Source organism: Falco naumanni, chromosome 7 (assembly GCF_017639655.2).
Source record: "Falco naumanni isolate bFalNau1 chromosome 7, bFalNau1.pat, whole genome shotgun sequence".
In the NCBI taxonomy this organism is placed as follows: domain Eukaryota; kingdom Metazoa; phylum Chordata; class Aves; order Falconiformes; family Falconidae; genus Falco; species Falco naumanni.
Window position 1 is genome coordinate 583,797 of NC_054060.1, and position 15,855 is coordinate 599,651.

The window sequence follows — 15,855 nt, forward strand, 5'->3', positions numbered from 1 at the left end:
ACTTTGTAGTTTCCTTGTCTTATTTGAGGCACCGTTCTGTTCCCTTTCATCACAAAGACCGTTGACATAAGTTTTGAAGTCTTCAATATTTTGCTGTTAACAAAATGTAGGCTTCCTGTTATGCGTTAGAAGTACACGCGGGTTTCAGTAGCTTGCTGGGAATATTGAACCTTAACACACGCAGGGATCACAGTTAGGCATGCCACTAGATGACTAAAAAAATTGTTTGCTGTTTTCCTTTCATAAAGGCAAAACAGAGATCTGGACATGCTTGCTGTACAACATTGTGCTCAGTGCTTGCAGCACTCTCTTGCTACATTTGAAATGTGTGGGCTATTCATGAGTTAAGGGAATTCAGAGATGTCACGGTTTTTGCAAGCAGCAGTATTTTTTTTTTTAACTAGGTGTCAGAAAATAAATACTGCTTTTGGTAAGTTCAGCAAGGAATGGATATACTCATGAAGAGGCTGCACTGCATGTTCCTGAACACCCCGAAGCCCAGACTAACTTGGGAAGGCCCAGAAATAAAAACCACTGCTGGTGGAAAAGTGCACAGAGAAGTTACACACTCCTGCCCTCTTCTTTCCCTTTCCCAGACATCTGCTTACGGCTGCTGTTTCAAGCTAGAGGCTGAGCTGGAAGGGGTGTGTTCCTCGGTGTACCTCCTTGGCTCTTGGAGGACACAGCTTTTGCTGCAGTCCTCTGAACTGTATGTGTTAGTGGTTTCTGTAACTGTTAAGAAACCAGAGCAGTGTATGGGTGGAGGTGCAGGTGATACGTTTTAGCTGCTCTTGTCTGGTTGAACTTAAAAACAAGGACTCGCTTCTTCCTCTTACTTTTATGCAATGTGCAGCTTAAGTTTGCTGGACTTCCTGAATTGTCATACTGATATCTTTATTACTCCCAATGAACTGTTCCTTATGCATTGGCAGAATAGAAGAGGGATGTTTCATGCCACAAATTCATCTATTTAATAGTTTTAACCATTAGTCAGACTTTTATTTGGGAGTTCACTTGTTTGAGGTGAAGCTTTAATGCATCAAGATGTTCTTGCTAGTTTTTCACTCGGCCACCCTAGGTACTACCCGTAGAGTCTCTAAAAATGTTAGTATCTCTTGAAATTTTGAAATGGTCTTAATATTTTGGGGTTTGGTTTTGCTGTTTGAAGAGTTCTGGGGGTTTTTTTAATAGCTCTGGCTAAATATCTGTATGAGAGTAGAACAAAATACTGAGCTGTGAAGTGAAACTGATGAACATGACGTTTACCTTAAGAACGCTTGCATGCTTCTGTTTGGAAAAATGATGCCCCTTAAGAGGGAACGCAAGCCTTTTTCTAGATAAGGCTTTTGCATGCTTACGTATTTGACTTGGAACACAAATATGTTTAAAGTTTTATGTCAAAACTGTCTGGCAGTGTTGAGGCCTCCTGAATAGGCTTTCCTGTGCACCAGAAGTGGTCTACAGGGACCTTATTTTTCCATAGGGGCATGGAATGCTTCGGTTGGAAATTTGCTCACCTCAACATACATTGATCCAGGACAGATGGATTGCCTTGTTTCTGGAGAACTACACATTCTGTGCGCTGCTAAGCAAAGTTCTCATTGTTTGAGCTTGACATGAGTGCTGGAGCATTGTGTTTGCTCTTGAGGTTTTGTTCCATCATCTAATGCTGTTGGGAGCTGTTTTACCTTCCCTGGTGTGCTGGACAGCGTGAAGACTTTGGGGTAGAGCAGTGTCCATTGGGTTGGAATTGTAATATTGTTCCTGTGCTTTCATTTGCTAAGACTATAAATGTCCCAAACCTAAAGATGACAATTATTATTTTTTTTTAAGTATTGCCTAGAGTTTTGTGCTGCTAACTGGTCATAAAAGAAAAATGAGGTGAAGTACAAAAGATCCAAAACCTACTTGTGTACTATCTTTCAGAGAAAACTAATAAGGAATGGGTTTGTGGAGTAGTCTTCCCTGCTGCAGCAGAAGCGATGCCCTCCTCTGGGAGCTGAAAGGTGTCTGTGGTATACCCCAGACTTTCAGGCTGTGCCTCAGAGATCGTGCCTCTTGGTTCAGGCTGGCACAATTTCCCCAGCCCCCGGTGGAGATGAAAAGACCTGGTTGTGTACTTTTAAGGCAGCAAATATCATCTCTTCACAGGCTGCCTTCAGGGATGTTAGTTTTCACTCTGAAACAAGCTTCTCATCTGCTCCTTGCTTTGAAAACATCTAGGAAGGCATAAAGTTTCTGGTGTAGCCTTGTTCTCTCTCACTGACAGCTGGAAGAGATTTTGGGGGTCTGTGGGGTGTCTTCGGTCAGTGTGATGGTGTTTATGTGAATATCGTGGCCTTTGAGGGCTGAACAGAAACGCTGCTTGTTGGCAGTGTGCTGAGAAGAGGCGGCTTTGCCACAGTTATGTCCAGCAATGCAGAGGAGCGTGTCCTGAATACAGACAGGTGCATGGGACCTACGCCTAGCTCCACATCCCCAAGTGCTTGTATCCTTCTGGTCTTGGCACTCAGCAAAATAAGTAACTTCTTCCCAAAGCAAGTTGCCCGGCAGGAAGCAGAGCATCCTTGTTGAAGGGCTCCGCATTACTTCCCTGTAGTCGTGCGAAGCCCAGGCCTGTTGGGTTCGAGCTGAGATGTGTGTCTCTGAGCCTAAGGCCTAGCTAGTGTCATCAAGGAGATGTCATGGGAAATGGGCTCAGTGTCTGGAGGTGCTTGTTAAACATAAGAAAAGTTTAATTATCTGTCAGAAGCTAGAAGGGGTTCTTTCTGCTCTTTGCGGCTTTGTACTGCCTCTTTCATGGTCATTCTTTCTGTAGCAGCTCTCCCAGCCACCTTGGCCTTCCTTTCATGAAGGGACGTGGTCCCCTGCCTGGGTTCTGCACAGTGTTAGGCTTTGTGAGGCTTTCTGGAAAAGGAGAGTGTGGGGCTCCTCATAGTGAGGAGCTAGCGCTCCAGCTGGGTCGTCCACATGTTCTGGCCTGTTAACCATTGCTTTTTGCTGCTGCTGGAGGTGGCTTTGTTTCATGCTGTGGTTGCAGCTGAACAAGGTTCCTGGCTTCTTGGCTGGGTTTAATGTGCGATGCAGTCATGAGCTGAATCCTTTTGTTACTGTGGGCTCCTCTCGCCTTTGCTTGTGCCGTTTTGCTACTGGACAGGATTTCTGGTTGTCCAGGGAAAGGATTGAAACTGAGCTCTGCCTTTTTAACCTCAGGTGCTCTCAAGATGCTGGAATCCCGTCTATGTGAACATGGGAGGAGTCATGTTTGCTGTGCTGCAAGTAGAGAGGTCTGTTAGTAAATGTCTTGTATGAAGTGAGGATGGGCATTTGTCATTTGGCTTTGTCAGTAGGAAGTGGCAGAGGCTGACCAGTGTGGGGGGATTTTCTCACGTTACACTGATTCCATAACATGCCTGATGCCTTGTTCTTTGAGCAGAACGTGAATATCTAACCCCTTGTTCAAACCTGAACCTTAGGATAGCGTGAGGTAATTTACTTACTTTTATCCCTAAAGTAAATCTTTGTACCATGGAGCAGGTTATACTCTTCCTTATTTGGAGAAGACACCTCTTACTAGAGGTTAGTATTTATGACAAACTGAGACAGTTTCTGGCCAGTGAACCCCATTTGGAATTTTTCTGCACAGCTTTTGGCTTTTCTTCTAAGTTTAATTGGGTCGTGTTCAAAGTGGCAAAAGAACAGGCTTCACTGGGTTAAAGGGTATTCAGCTTTTATGTATGTGGACTGTGCTGCTAATGGGATACTCCTGTTCTTTGCCCAAGACTGCTTTTAGGGTTGCAATGTCAAGTAACTAAACAAAGCTGCGATCCCTCTTCCCTGCGAATGGAGGCACTTGCATTTTCCCTTTCTTGTAGGGCTTAGTTTGGTACAAGTTTGACTGGTTCTTCCTTGCTGCAGCCTTTGACCCGGTCAAATAACTTGGAACAACTTTAACGTCAAGTAGAACAAAAGCTTGCCTTAAATGCTTTGCAATAAACTTAATATTGGGGGACCTATTCAGCTACCTAATGCCTTTTCATTTCAGAGGAATGGGTGTTGCTCACTGCTTGTACATTGAAGCTGTGGAGGGGTGGTGTATGTGCCTCACCCAGGTGGTTGGCTTCATTCAGGAGTTGGTGCTGGATAATTGTAGATGAGAATTACTTAATGACAACTGTTGTGAACTCATAGAGACTTTTGAAGTCCTGTACAATGCCACTGAGCAATCCTCCTGGCTTCTTGAGGACAGAAATCATGAAGGACGTTGTAAGAGCACTTATGTGACTTGGACTGGACTGACAATAAGCTTAGGAAAGTACAGGGTAGAGGCAGACCAAATTCCTGCGTGCTTCAGTCAAACTGGTGTCTCTTGACAGTGTGGTGATGGCAGCTTTGGCCTATCTTCCAGCTGATGCAGGAGAAAACAAAAATGCTCTCTGATACAGGGTTTCCCTCAGCCATGGTCAGGGTAAAGAGTGGCTGACCATTTTTCTCTTCCATGTGCTTACAGAACAAGCAGTTGTAGACGTTAATATGGACCTATAAATGCCTGCCTGTGCTGTAGTAGTTAAGAATACAAGTACTAGCTTAGGCATAGGCTTTGAATGCCTGTTGGGCACTGGGGAGCCTGGTTGCTTACAGCCAATGTCAGAGCATCGTGTGTAAGGGAGTCCAGTGTGGCATTTCAGCATGTCAGAAGAATCTGTCTTCCAGATAATGGTCAAGACCTTCTCAGAACTTAAGGGTGCTTTTTGAAGTTTTAATTTTTTAGAAAAACCCACGTGTCTTCTTCCAAAGGAAGTTAAATACCCACGTTTTCAATACAGAACAGAACAGCATGTCTCTGGTCACCCTGGGCAGAGTTTTCCAGAAACAGTTTGATCTTGGTTCAACCTTCACATCGCTGTTACGGTGTATTCCCCCTTGGAAATTTGTATTTGGGCCCTGTTCTGCCCTATAGCCGATGTGCTCTATAGAGCATTATTAAGGGGAAAAATGCACAAACAAAAAAAACCCCTTGTGTGTCCTTCTGACCAAGGTGCCTGGAGTGTCACAGGAGATGAAGCCAGCCTGGGGATACTGTGTCATGGGAGTTCAGGTTTGGGAACCTGTTTCTCAAGGTGGGGAAACAGTTTACTAAAACCAAAAATTAAAATTACTGAAGAGCCAGAAACATCTATGTTTTTAGGAAACGCTGCCTTCTGAACTAAAATTCACCTTATTGCACAGAAAGCTGTTAGTTTGCCCTGATAATGGGGGAAGGAGAAATTCTAGATTTTCCTATAAGTGGTCTTTAGCTCAGTTTCATCCACAGTGTACTTGGAAACTGGCATATCAGACTCAAAACTGCAAACAATGCTTTTCGGTTTTGGGTGGTTTTTTTTTGGTTTGGTGGGCTTTTTTAGCAGAATAAAGCAAGATTGGAAGTTGCTTTTATGAACTGTTACATGGAGACTTTCTAAAATGTCCTTTCTTCTTTTCCAGATTCACTACAGATATGACTGTCTGGCTGCTCTGCTGCTCCTGTGCCCCAGCACTTGCTACCCTGTGATTTCAGATAACAAACATAAGAAGTGAGTTACAAAACATGTGGTGAGTATAATGTCCTGTTGATATTCTGAAGTGTCTTAGCATAACTCAATGTAGCTCAAATATTCTTTCCTAAAAAAAAAACCTAAAACACCTAAACCCATCCGTATATAAGGGAAGACACTATAAAATCCAGCAGGGTTTGTGAAATATCTGTCAAGCCAGTGGAAGGATGCTTAGAAACCTGAAGACAAGTTGCTCAATTCCTACTCCCTATTTCCATTTTTTTTCCCCCTCAATTTTGTTAGCTTTCTTCATCTGAAGTAACTTCTCTGGGAACTTGCATCCCTAATCTACTCTCTCTGGCTTTATTCTTAGAAACATGTGTATTGAGCTAAGAAATAGGTAGCTGCAATGCTTCTTGTCAGTGATTAATATCTCCAACAAGGAAATTGGGTAGGGTTAAAGTCAGGGAGAGTCCAGAGTCTTTCATGGTGAACTGAAGCTTCTCTAAAAGTGCTTTATTACTGGGAGGAGAGTTGATGTGCTTTGTATATAAGCGTTTGTTCCAGCGTGACAAGTAAAATATGGGCTAGGCTGCCAATTCTATTACATCTGACCTATGAAACTCAGAAAGCAGAAAACTCAAACCTGAAGATGTTAGGAAAATTTTCCTCGCCAGTATGGAGAAATCAAAAGAAATAACATTTGTAGGTGAGAGTGTTTGACTGACTGCACTGTGGATTGCTTTCCTGAAACAGGCAATAGTGATGAAAGTAAACAAATCCAGCAAGTGTTCTGACTTGATAAAAGTGATGACCTTGAGAGTGGTGTAATTCTCTGCTTGACAGAAGGAAGGGTGTGCTTTTTTGCTGCACATGGATGTGCTGCAGGAGTGAAACTGGCGCTAGATTTCCCTTTCTGGACAAATGTTATGTATACTGACAAACTTTTTTGTTCAAACATAAGCCAGTGCAGACTAAGTGATACTCCTTAAGTAGTTGGGGCGTTTTGTTTCGGGCCATAATTGTGCCTCGTCCTTTGGGAATACTGGTTCTACTTCTAGACAAAATGATGTGACAGAACAAATTCTTTCTAAATTGTAATTTCCATTTTGAATTTCATATATAGAAAGCTTAATGAGCTCTTGCCTTTTGGTAATTTCAGCTGAAAGGGGGCAGATGGATGGACAATGGTTTCGTGCTTTCAGTAGCTTTCAGCCTGTTCAGAGACTGACTGTTTTCAGTTTTGCTTAATGTTGTATCTCAAATTATTTTGCAGCCTCATCCACAAAAACTGATTATTTTTTTGTGTGTGTGTCAGTAGTAGGAGTGCTATTAGTTGTTTGAAAAGTCTTTAGTTTGAGCAGTTCAGACTGGTGCAGTACAGTGCTTTTAATATCTTTGCATGAGTTCGATGGAGACTATAGTCGTCTGACTGTGCTTCATTTTATAATGATTTGTCTTAAAGGTAACCCTCTGAAGTTGTTGTGGAGGGTTTCTTTCACGACTGAAGTCACTGGCTTGTTTTTCTTCATCCTTCCTGTAAGATGTCTGGGATCTTGGGAATTTTTTTATCAGATCAACCTATTTCCATGGAGTTTGGGATCATAGCGTGCTTTTTCACTTCAGCAAAGCTTCTGCTCAGCTCACAATGTCTAATTTGTTCCCCTCCTTGCTTTCTGTTCAGCCACTTACAAAGATATGGATTCCTAGCACAGACTGCTAGGCAGTGTGAATGCTAAATGATACGAGGAGATCCATCTTGTCTTTTTTTTTTTTTTAATGCAGTAGAAGGTGATAATGCGTTACTGAAATTCTTTATCAGTTTCAAGACACTGGAAAGTGGTGCTGTCTTGCTTCCAAGCCACCTATACTTGTATTCCGTTCCTGCCTGCTTTTATCTTTCCGTATATTTAAATTTAAGATTTAAAGAAGCTCTGGCTTTCCCATTTCATGACTTTCACTTGGCCATACTCCTGTAGTTAGCACCCTGACTTGTTTCATTACTTGTTCAGGAAGCATTTATGTCTTCATCTGCATGTTCCCTGCCTCAGGATCCCTAAGCAGAGGTGCACTGGCCAGGTTCTCTGGCTGCGTATTGAAAGCAGTTCTGATGATGTGTGATAGCTAAAATATCCTTGTGTATGTGAAGCTTTCTAGTTGTATTAGTCATCCATCGGGCTTCTGGATTATTTAAGTGCTGAAGCTCTCCTCAAAGAACAGCAATATCTATTTGTAGAAAAGTACATAACATGAAGTACCATTCCAGTATATTAGAGTTATGCTGCTTGAGACGTTCTTGGGAATGCTGCCTCTCCTGTTGTGGGACTTGGTGATCTATCTGTAAAGTCCCTGTTGAAGATCTGTAACCTTACAAGGCTTCTAGGTGGTCTTTGGGACTTGTATGGTGATACTGTTAGAGCTTCTTCTAAACTTCTTCCACAAAATCACGCCTCCTGTTCAGTGCAGCATAGCTTCAGCTGTTGGATGTTGGTCTCCAAAGACTGATAAACCCCTGGGGGAAGGAGACAGTGACCAAAAAGGTGCTCTTGTAGCATTAAGGAAAAATATTATTCCACTAGGCATGGAGGAGCCCCTAACTCAAATAGTTAATGACCAAGCCCATCTTCTATAACTCTTCAACTTGTACTGACTTGATCTAAGTCTGAAAACACCTATAGCTGAACTGGTTCATTTTTAAGCTGTAATTCGTCTGTCTCTGCTGCTTCTGGAAAATCTTTAGAACATTTGCTAGCTAGAAGGTTAATTACAATACAGCATGATTATATTCTTGTAAGCTTGGAGAAAACTCAAGTCTTTGTGGCTTCTTTAGTGCATACAGGTTCACTTCATTGTATTCTATCCCAAAAATTAAACACAGGGTTTCATGTAATGTTTGAGATTCATAGACTAGCAAAATGCTTGTTTCTTGCTTATACAGTCTGGCTTTTATGTAACTGATTATTTTTGCTCAAATGTTGCAGATAGTCTGTTTCCTCTAGCAACAGCCACCAGATGTTTAGCTGAACAAGACTTAATTCTTTAAAATTGACCTGTAAGAAATGTGTGAAGGCGAACAAGGGGGTGGAACAATTGTATGTCAGCATGATTTCCATTTCCTTGCTAAAAACCCAATACAAGCCTTGCAGTTCCATTTGAGCAGTGATGGATCCTTACTTTTTGTGGTATGCTGTGGGCCTTTTCCATGGTTTTTAGTGTTTCCATAAATTTACTGTTGAGAGCGAAGGATGAGATCAGGCTGTCTTACGAGAATTGTCATGACTTGGGCAGTTAGTGCTGTATGGCCTGTCAGGCATATTGCTGATCCTGCTGTGGATTCTGGCTGTCAGCTCGGCTTCTTACCTACCTGTAGGTCTTCTGTGATCAACCCTTGTGCTTTGTTAGATTGAATCTATTTTGTATTTCCATGGGAAACGCCCAACTCCTGTCTTGGTTTTTCACCCTTTTCACTCTTTTCATGTGCCCTGATGTTTTACTGGGGGACATAAGGTGAGTAGTTCTGATTGTGACTGCCAGGAGCTCCAAGCAGCAGTTGTCTCTGAAACATCCCCATTCTAGGGCTTCAAGTAGTGCTGTCCTTCCGAGACTGCTCTGCATGGAAGAAGACTGCACAGGGACTCTTCTGATGGGGGTGAATGATGTGATACCTGTTTTTTGGGTCTGGTTTTTTTTTTCTCCTCTGGGTCTGCAGAAGCTAGATAAATCAGAGCAGAGCTGTGCCATTTCCCTTCTCCACAGGGGTATCTTGCTCCAGATGCCATTGTGTTTCCCCTTTATCGTGCACTTTGGACGTGAGAGTGTGTGTGCTGACAGCCAAAGGTGGCTGCAACACTGGTCTCCTGGCTGGACCTTCAGTCAGTCGCTGAACAGTGTGGTTATTGCAGGTACAATAAAGCTTTTAAGAGTCTGAATGCATGAAAAGCTGCACAGATAATCTTCAAGAATAGATTTATTGGTCTTTAACTGAGAATACTAGTGACAGGGTCCATACCCAAGAAGTAGAGATTGCATAAAGAAGTGTGGCTCTGCAAATGGCTTCAAGGTTTCAGAGGTCTAAGTATCTGCTGGTTTAGGTTAGAAATACTACTAACCTAGTGCTGGAAGTGCTTCAGGACACAGTGCGGGTGCTCCAGTCTTGACAGATGGGGGCTTTGGTACATTAGCCTTTGTTTTAGTGCTCTTTTGGAAGTTCTAGATGCCTGACACAAAATTTTGACATCGCTTAAGCAGGAGGAGGTAACTTGAGTGTCCTTTTCCTCTTGTAAAATGTGCTACTGGTACTCAAACTACCCTCAGACTCCTTTCCCTTGTGCTGCTTGCATCAGGTTTGTGTTTTCAGTAATTTTCGAAACCAGCGCGTAGAGATACAGTAATAGCTGGCTGAAATGAGCTCCATGGGCCATGTGCTCACTGGCTACAAGCTGGGTTTTAGTGCAGTCACCAGCTGTTGTCATCCTTGCACAACAAGTAGCATTTGTTTCTCCTTTAAGTACATGCTAGATAACTCCTTTCCAAAATGTTACCAAATTATTTTGTTTAGTAAATATTTGCCAGTTTTGAAATTCAGCATTTCCTAACCTGTTTTCTCCTGGTGGGGTGGGTGGTGGAGGGAGGCTGTACTACATCCCAGTGTTTCAAAAACATGTGAGGGTAGAAGATGTGGCAGCAGTTTCAGTGAAAGCTGTTGCTACTGCAGTTAACACAAATGAAAGCCTTTATGTTCTTGGCATTCTGTTGTTATGCAGGATATGAAAAGAGCATAAAATCACCAAACAACAGGGGAAGCAGTACTCCTTGACTACGTGCATTCATTTTGAGGTGTTAGAAGAGTCATAAATGTCCAATTGTCTGCAGGTTCCTTAGCTGTCCATTTAATGGAACAACAGTGTGTGACAACCTGCTGCTGCTGAAAAGGTTCATACCAGCTGCCTGTACCTTTCCTCAGGCCGTCTCTGAGGCTTTTTTTAACCTCTCAGTAGGGATTCAGCTTGGGAACCTTACAGAAACCCATGAAGTTCTGGAGCTGGGTCACTGAGAGGTCAAATGAGTGCTGGAGCTGGTGAAATGAAGAGACCCGAGGGTGTTCGATGGATGGAGGAGCAGAAAGATGCCTTTTAGGGTAGCTAGAGTTAAATGGGATAAGCCATCTGACCTGTGTGTACCAGGCATGGCTGTTCTGATAACCTAGGGGCCTACTCGGCTCTTCTAACCAGCTCATCTCTGTCTCCTTCAGCTCCAAGGAGACATCTGAAGCCTGGCTTTGGCTCCCACTCTGTCCTTCATTATACCCAGGAAGCTGGGAACAGGCGAGGTCAGAATGAGATGCGTGGGAGTATGGAGGTGGTGGGATGCTTGGGCACTGCTGTGCTCTGCCTGACCCATCTCTGGGGAAACAAGGTATAAACCTCTCCCTCCTGCCCAGCACCAGGCTTGGGGAGTACTTGGACTCGGTGCTTCCCGTTGCTTGTCTGTCCTGTGCTCCCTGGGTTGCAGCATGCCAGTGTGCTGCTGGTACTGTTTGTGAAGCTGTCTTGGACCTTGCAGGCAGGGTGTTGCCTTGCAGCTGAAGAGCCAAGACCCTCACCTGTGGCTGCTGACTCCAGCAGGCTCTGTTGGGTTGGAGTCTTTGCTTAATTCCAGTTTTCAGTCTCTCTCAGCCTGGCTGTTAAACTGCTAAGTCTGCTGTAGTCTAGACTAATCATGGTCTGTTACATCCCTGGGGATGGGGTGGAGGAGTCTGGACTGCTCTGTGATGTGGAAGCAGCGTTTCATACTCATGGGCTGCTGTAGAGGACTTGCAGAGGCATTCGGGGATTCATTCACCTGAAGGTAGCCACTAGGAAGTGCATGGAAAGTGGATAGAAAATGTTACTGGGATAAACTGATGGCTGTCTGAGAAAGGTTTGCTTGCTGTTTGCTTCCCTCAGGTCATGCAAAATCTGGAGGTAAATGCTCAGTTGTTTCACTTCTAAGGTTTTGGGGATCTTCCTCATCACCTCGAACCCTCTTTTTGTGCTTCAGCACTTACAGTTGATTGGATATTAAACACTCACCATGTATCTGAGCTACTATAAGATCAAAACCAGAAGCAGAGTACATATGGAGCTTTGACTCGCACCCAGACTCTGTGGTTGTGCTGTCATAAATAGATCTGTGAAAGCTGTTTTTGAGTGGTACGCAGATGCTTAGTCTCACTGATTGCTTTCCTGGAAAAAAAAAAACCACCAGGAAAACTAAATCTTGTTAATTGATAAGATATGTATCTGATCACTGCATAAATCAGGTATAAACTGCTTTCTTATATCTGTACATGAACTGGAAAAATTGTCATACAGCGTAACTGACTTTTCCTTAAAAAAACCAAACCCCCACTGCTAGCATGCACCTACCACAGTAATCCAGGGAATAATTTCTGTAAAGGGCTGTAAAATCTTAATCCTTTTATTTTCTCAGCATGCGAGTGTTTAAAAAAAGGTCAGAGGATATGCAGGCATTGTCACCTATGTTTGGTAGCATTTCAAGGGAAACAAAAGAGTCTGAGCAGTAATTAAGCTAACTCCTATGTGGTTGAATCTGTGATGAGCAGCCCTGCTAATGAGCAGTGGTTTGCTGGCGGCTGCAACTCAGCTGTGCTCAGATAGAAGGTGCCACTTCCAGCAGTTTATTTTCTTTCAGAAATCCTTTAGTGTGAGAGGTCCCAGGCTGTACTCTGCTACATTTGCACATGGAAGAGTAGCAGCTAAGCTTCAGATAGGGGCTAACCTGCTTGCTTCCTAGCCAGATGACAGGTAATGGCAAGTGATATCTAAAGGCAAATACATGGTTGCTTTCATCTTCTCTTCCTCAAGCAGCAGCAGAGGTTTGTAGCGTTGTAGTAAATCACTTTAAAGAGCACAGGTAATGAAGCAAGGCCCCCTGGGGAGGCTGTGGCAGCTGTTGAACATCTGACTGGTACCTTGTAAAGCGTTCGAACAGTGATCCATCACAAACAAGGGTTTGACTGTATTTAGGTAGACTGTCCCCTTTTCCATGCTCAGCTTCACTTTGTCCTGGGACGTGTCCTGCAGAGGTATGACGACCAGACCTCCATGGCTGAAAGTTTTATTTTCCATTTTAATGTTGAGTCTTCAGATACTGGGAAATCCAATTTTTAGCGTTTCCTTTAAAAGGCAGCAGATGTCAGATTGCCCTCAGTGTCCTTCTCTCCTAAACCTTCTTCTCCAGCTGAGTGAGAACAAATCTATACAGTTTCTGTGACAAAACAATATTCTTCCAGTTCTTGTTCTCTCACATATCAATGGAAATGTCACTTAAAAAAAGAAAGACCTTTCTGATGTAGATGCCAAAGCTGGCCATGCTGAAACTGTATCGAGTTTCACTTTTCCTGGGATGCTGTCTCTGGGGACATAGTGCTGGTCTTGTGAACAAGGATGCTGGCTAACTTCAAATGAGCTCTGAAGGTTGCAGGTTCAAAAAGATGAGATGCCTCACTTGATGCAAGCTGCAGAGCACTGCAGAAGGCTACACAGATTCGGAAAGAAGCAGGACAAGTTCATTCAAGTAGGGAAAATCAGTCCAATGTCATTGCATTGGTATCACTGCAGGTCATGAAATAGTCTTCAAGTCTTTTGCTCCAATATAGAGCATTGCTGTGTATTTTCCATGCTCCTGTGGTCTTGGCTAGATGTTGCTACTGGCCACCTAAGATGGAATCTTGGGCCAAACATGTCCTTTCTGTGTCTTGGTGTGCTTGCTCATGCTCTGATTGCGCCTACATTTTCATAGCATTAATTTCTTATGAAAAATCTGAAATGTCCTTGTGCCACCTGCCAGTTTTCACAGTCTGACTGAGAAGACTAAGCTGGAAATACCATGAATTTTCTTCCCTATCTGGTGATTCAGAAGGATATTTTGTAGCTGAATATGGAGCCATTTTCAGGTTTCAAACCACAAAGGATGACTTTTGAAAAGTGCCTGATATACGGGCAGATACTGGGCATTGTATATAGATGCTGTCAAGAGGTGCTGCCTTTCCTTGTGGAAGAACTGCCTTGTAGGCTGAAGAATTGGGCTTGTTTTTTCAGTTTTCTCAAGGTTATGTTGTTTGCATGAAAGGGGAACAGACACTGTAATGAATTAATTAATCTTAAAAATATCATTCTAAGATAGTACCTAAAGGTGATCTATAGTCAAGGGAGGCAGGGTTTCAGCAATATGTATTCTTAGAAGCTCAGCCTTTATTTAAATAAAGATTTGGCAGTGGGGAAGGATTTGGATGGGAGGTTGATGCCTTTCAGAGGACAGAAAGATGCTCTGTAGCTTAAGTACTCTGACTTCTCCTATGGGTAGGTGGTAGGTCCTGCATGGGACAAAAAATCCTCACTACTTGTTTTAGTTTAGATCATGATATTAAAATTAGTAGAGTGGAATAAATTGCTATCTCGCTGCTCAACAAGATCGGTACTTGTGAAAGAAATGCTAAAGCTCAATGTGAAGAAATCTGCCAGCTGTAGCTGGTCCAAGGCCATGTGTTGCAGGACAAAGAAATGTTATCATCAGGATGTGCTTTCCTTGGCTACAGATCTTTGCAGAGTACCTGTGTCGCATCTCTACTTAATTTTAAAAGATAAACTTGCCTCTTAAGTCTGGGTGAGTGTGAAAGGGTAGAACAAATAGCTCTCTCCTCCAACTTCAGGAACCAAGGACTTCCTCTGATTGTTGTTCCTTGCTTACTGTTTGTTTCTTTGCTGGGTGTTGGCTTCAGTTTCTCCCTGTTGCTAATCCAGGGGAAACCATAAAGTGTCTTTAATCTCTTTGCACCCAACATCTGAGTTGCCTTAGTCTTATCACCGGGGCTTGTTTTGGTTCTTGAGAAATCTCCAGGCTTTTCTCTGCAGTGTCACAAATTTTTTAAGTCATCATAGGATGGGGAATACAGAAGCATGGAGCTGCACTTGCTATAGCTTCTGCCATGCTTCCTTAAATCTTCATTTATGTAACTTAGTAGCCAGCTTCAGTTTAAAATACTTGCCAGGTGCTCACCTTCACTTGCTGAATAACAAGCTTATATGGTTACCAGTGTGTTTATTTTATATATGAAGAACAACAGCAAAGCTAGCTGGTACTGTGTGCTTTGACTCCTCTCCCATGTATGTTCCTTTGTGTTGCACTGGATAACTGAGCTTGTGCTTCATTATTTTTGGTGAGGGAACAAGTGAATAGCTCTCCTCTGGCTTTATCACAACAGCTGGAGAAATTTAAGGTCTTTGAATTCTTTGTCAAATGGGATTGAAACATAGGAATGGGTTAGAAGCTTGCAAAACAGGGTTACCAACACAGCTAAGGCCAACATGTAAGTCTTAATTCCTTGAGGAATGGAGCAAAATATTTCTTTTTGTTAACCACAAGACTTCACTCTTGTTGATACTAGGTGGTATTTGTAGTTTTAATGGTATGTGCCTTGCCTTTTCTTCCTAATAGATCGCTGGACCGCAAGTGGGTGGAAGGTTTGTTGGTTTTGGCACAATGTTTGCTTTACATAGGCATGTCTCAAGTTTACAGCAAACAGAAGAACCAGGCAGTGAATGATGCAAAGTCCTTAACACGAGGGAAAGGAGAGAAGTAGGAAAAGTTGTCGTGTAAAATGACCTCTCCAAAACTGAAACATCTCTTCAGCTTATTTCCCCTGCTAGTTTCCATGGTACTTCCTTAGGCTGACATTGCTCCATCAAATGCAATGTGAGATTGAACACTTGTGTCGGTGCTGCTTTTGTTCCTGCTGCTCATGTTCATTGCTTGAAACTGGACATGCTGTGGTTTGGGCATCCAGTATCCTTGTTTTGAGTGTTGAATAACTTCAGTGGTGATCCTTTTGTGGCACTGGGGAGTTCAAATCTGAACAGAAATAACCAAAACAGCAAGATGACCTGGCAAAAAAAGGTAGCAGAGGTTCTCACTTGCTACCCAGGTGCTGTTTCTTGACCTGAGAAATAAGCATCAGGTGGTGGGACAGTGCTGAGATGCAGATAAAGGGTTATCAGTAGCAGTGGCAGGAGCTGGCATGAATTAAATCCACTGCCATGACCTTAGAGTAGCGGCAGTGCTGAATACATCTGGATTTGATATTGAAAATAAACTGTGGAGGCTGGATGTGGCTTTGGAGCTATTGTTTGTGGCTGAAAAATGGGGCTGTTTAGCAAGCTGCAGAATCGCCAACTGGTGGGGGGGACTGGGTCTGGACTCTTGGAGTGGGGGGACACTGTTGCTGCCCACCTTCAGGCTGCCTTTTTGTGGAGGCAGAGGG

At 43.1% G+C, this 15,855-nt stretch overlaps 1 protein-coding gene across 5 annotated transcripts in view; it reads left to right on the forward strand.

Moving 5' to 3' along the window:
* Positions 1-15,855, forward strand: part of CSNK1G1 (casein kinase 1 gamma 1) — a 108,159-nt gene that overhangs the window by 14,855 nt on the left and 77,449 nt on the right. For 3 of the 5 annotated variants that reach the window (XM_040602369.1, XM_040602368.1, XM_040602372.1), the window contains exon 2: positions 5,485-5,592. The gene's annotated coding sequence lies outside the window, so the exon portion shown is untranslated. Of the gene's footprint in view, positions 1-3,213; positions 3,288-5,484; positions 5,593-15,855 lie in introns of all 5 variants that reach the window. The other 2 variants (XM_040602370.1, XM_040602371.1) reach the window with 2 other exon arrangements.